Source organism: Macaca nemestrina, chromosome 1, assembly GCF_043159975.1.
Source record: "Macaca nemestrina isolate mMacNem1 chromosome 1, mMacNem.hap1, whole genome shotgun sequence".
NCBI classification, from domain to species: domain Eukaryota; kingdom Metazoa; phylum Chordata; class Mammalia; order Primates; family Cercopithecidae; genus Macaca; species Macaca nemestrina.
Window position 1 is genome coordinate 66,414,368 of NC_092125.1, and position 4,122 is coordinate 66,418,489.

Consider the following 4,122-nt stretch of genomic DNA (forward strand, 5'->3'; position numbering starts at 1 on the left):
GGTGGAATGACAGGGAACTTTCCTGGCTTCAGAAAAGCAGGGCAACCTGGCAGCCGTCCCCCCTCTCCTCTGCAGTTACAGTGTGGTTAATAATTATTACTCTGTGTTAATCACTACAGTGGAAGAGTTGCAGGCCGTTATTTCGAAATGATCGGCTCCAGTCAATGACTACTTATGACAGCAAAAGCGAAACATCAGCTCCGGGAAGCCCCCATGTAAATGGAGAGTTGAATGAAAGATCAGGAATAATGGAACGTGTATTTAGTTCCATTTTCCTCGCTAAAAGGGCCCTGTCAGAGTAATTTCCCCTTCCATGTACGATACCGCTCCATTATTTACAATATCTTCTTGGGGGAATAAAACAACGCAGAACTGCTCCTCCTCATCTCCCACTCCCTGCCTCACCCTCCCCTCTCCCCACCCCCCATCAATTGTGTCTCTTTCTGGAGTTTGGCAAACACAGCTACTTTCTCCTGCTGTGCTTTCAGTGGAGCTGAAATGAATGTGGCTCTAGTATGTTTTTCCCTTAATCATTCTTTTTCTTTCTTTTTTGCAGGAGAACATTTTCACGAAGCACAATCACAGAGCAGAATGTCCTGATGTTTGGGTGAGAAGCATGCATTTTTTTCTTTTTTTTTCTTCTCCTTGAATAAAAATTACACTCCATAACCATAATATCAGAGGGCTAAAGGCCATCTTTCAAAGTTTTTCATAATCTTGCGCTACCCTCTGTGCTCAATCTTATTTCTGACAGCCCCCTCCCTACCACCCCGGGGCGTAGGGGTTCCTTGAAGATACTAAGTTCATTTCGCTCCCCGGAACCTACGCCCATGTTAATCCTGCAGTGTGGAATGTGGCATTCCCCTACCTCACTTCCCACGGTCATCCGATGCCTGAACAATCTTTAAGACCTTCTCAAGATCCATGCCTTTTAAGATGCCATGACACTTTCTGTTCATACAGAGTTTTAAGGATTTGTACACTAGTTTCTTTTCATTGTGAGCTTGTAACAGGTAAGTCATTTAAAAAATATATGCTGAAATATTTTCACTAGTGGTATCTGCTTTTTTAAAAGAAACTCATTTCAGAAATGAGAGAAGCAAGGATACTCAGAGAGGATAAGTGACTTGTAGATCACATGTCCAGGAAATGGCAGATAAGTTACTGGAACCCAGGTGTTTTAATTTCAAGTCCAGCATTCTTTCTCTTCTGCTATGCTGCATTCTCACTGCAATTCCCTCTGACCTCTCCTTTTGCTAATCAGTGTGCTTAACTTGGGCACCTAACTTTCTTTCTTTCTTTTTTTTTTTTGAGACAGAGTCTCACTCTGTCACCCAAGCTGGAGTGCAGTGGCACCATCTCGGCTCACTGCAACCTCCGCCTCCCAGGTTCAAGCGATTCTCCTGTCTCAGCCTCCCTAGCAGCTGGGACCACAGGTGTCCACCACCATGCTTGGCTAATTTTTGTGTTTTTAGTAGAGATGGGGTTTCACCATATTGGCCAGGCTGGTCATGAACTCCTGACCTTATGATCCGCCCACCTCAGCCTCCCAAAGTACTAGGATTACAGGCGTGAGCCCCTGTGCCCCACCTGGGCACTTCACCTTCATCTTCCCCACTAGATTGCAAATTCCTTAAAGGCAGGGGCTATGACTTATGTTTCTCTTGCACCTTCCATCTGAAGTGAAAGTTTTGTATTAATTCCCTGTAGCCATTGCCAACTTTTGTATTAATTCCCTATACCCATTGCCACCTCAACTTTTCTCCTGTCTGTCAAGACTGGCACAGCATTATGGAGTGACACTTTGGAAGATCTTTGTCCTGATGCTGGGACCCCTGTGGGCCTGGGATGGAAAGCACCCACGATCTCTGTTTCTCTCTAAGGCTGACACTGGGACCCATCCAGTTCTGCTCCACTAATCTGGATCCCTCTTTCATATACAGAAGCTGACCACAGGGAATGTCAGGATGCCAAAAATCTCCTCTGGGACTTTATATATGGCTTGAATTTCACCACTACAACTTCTACCATCAGGGAAAGCCACTAACACCTCTGGCCCTGTTTAAACAAGGTACTATCTTCTCTTTCCTTTTGACTGATGAGCTCAGAAAAGACCCTGTGATAAAGGAATGTGCCAAATTGCTCTGTGGTTTCTATATCTAGCTCATCCCAGGACCTATGAATCACCTCTGTGCTTTTGATAAGCTTTAAAGTCCAATGAATGCTAAGTTCTCTTAATGTCATCATTGCATTTCACAGTTTGTACTAATAATAAATGCAGTCATGTGTATAGCAAGTTGTCATTGGCAAAGTTTTCTTGTACGTTAGAAGCAAGTAGATATATACTAAGAAGACTGCCAGGTTCCATTGCTGCTGCTAAGAGCACAGATTTCAGAGTGGGTTTGATTCCTGGCTCCAGGGCTCATTCCACTGTGGTTTCAGCAAAGTTACTTAACCTCTATCTAATGTCAATCTCCTCAATGGTAAAATGGGAAAAGAATGTGAACATCATAGAGTTGTTATGAGAATTAAATGAGAGGCTTGTAAACCACAGTATCTGGCACAAGAAAAACGGCTACTTACAGGACAATTTCTCTGTGACAGTCATTGTTCTGTCACTAACTGGTGGTGTGACTTTGGGAAATCAGACAGTCTTATTTTCCTCCTCTGGAAAGCAAGAAGCATGGCATCCTGATACATTTTGGTTTTCAGGCCAACACATTAAGGTAGGTAGTCACAGTTTTGGTCCCCGCCATAGGCACTACTGTAATTTCCATATATTTGTTCATAATAGTTATTAAATCCTTGGTTCCAGTTTTGGCCCTGACCTGAAACAATGCACAATGATTGCTAGAACACAACCTCTGACTCCCAATCCTAACAAAAAATGACGTATTCCTTTCCCTTACTCTGCAAATCTTAGAAAGCAGTGTAATTGTTTCTATTTTCTTTTTTTTCTTTTCTTTTCTTTTCTTTTCTTTTTTTTTTTTTTGAGACGGAGCCTCACTCTGTTGCCAGGCTGGAATGCAGTGGCATGATCTTGGCTCACTGCAACCTCCAGCTCTGTGGTTCAAGCAATTCTCCTGCCTCAGCCTCCCGAGTAGCTGGGATTACAGGCGCACACCACCACGCCCAGCTACTTCTTGTATTTTTAGTAGAGATGGGGTTTCACCATGTTGGCCAGTATGGTCTCAATCTCTTGACCTCGTGATCCTCCCACCTCGACCTTCCAAAGTGCTGGGATTACAAGCATGAGCTACTGTGCCAGGCCAATTGTCTCTATTTTTAAATGTGGAAACTGAGGCTTAGGAGAGTAAGTGCCTTGTGCAAGGTGATGGAGCTGATATATGATGGATCAAGGGTTGAAACAAGATCTATTGATTCCTAGCCCCATGCAGCATTCATGAAGATGCAAGGCTTCTTCTACAAGTCTCTGGATGATTTCTTGTCCTCGTGCAGATTCCATCTTGGTTTTGGTCCCTGGTTTCTAGAGAAGGGGTCACTGCTCTCCACCCCCGGGAACGACAGCATTGCCTGAGAACCATCCCTCTCAGAAACTCAGTGGAGGAGGACACAGTGACCTTGAGGCTGAGCCCACTCTGCTTTGTCTCCCCTTCTGCTCCTCCCAGACTGCCCTGGGAGATCTTGCCTCTAATGGCATTAGTGTGTGCCTTCTGCAATGTTAATTAAATTATCTAATTGTTTGGAATTGGATGGAGCTCCTGAGTCAGGAATGCCACTTGACAACCCTGGGAACTGGGGTCTGGTTTCTGCCTCAGGAGCCAGCATAAAGTATGCAATTATTCTTCATGGGGGTAGGAGAAGGCAGCACAGGTGGAGAGAACCAGCACCCTTCTTGAGGAAGGGAGGGTCCGGTTGGGGCTCTGCCTGAAGGGCCTACAATGGCTTTCATTCCTCCCTTCCTCTCGTTCATAGTCACACTTCTCTCTGTCATGATAGGACAGTGTGGGGAGCAGTCTAAAAAGATGTTTCTCTGTAAACTCCCAGCAAAGAAACCCCCACCAATTTAGGACTATAGCTTTTCATAGTTGGAAAAAGCCTCCAGGCCATTTAGTCTTACCCTTAGTTTTAGTTTCCGAGGTTGCATAACAAATGACCACA

At 44.6% G+C, this 4,122-nt stretch overlaps 1 long non-coding RNA gene across 1 annotated transcript; it reads left to right on the forward strand.

Annotated features, from left to right (window-relative positions):
• The first annotated feature begins 206 nt into the window (after window positions 1-206).
• Window positions 207-2,043, forward strand: LOC105484885 (uncharacterized). The gene is made up of 3 exons (XR_989270.2): window positions 207-315; window positions 557-607; window positions 1,944-2,043. It is a non-coding gene; the product is annotated as an uncharacterized lncRNA (long non-coding RNA).
• The last annotated feature ends 2,079 nt before the right edge of the window (window positions 2,044-4,122 follow it).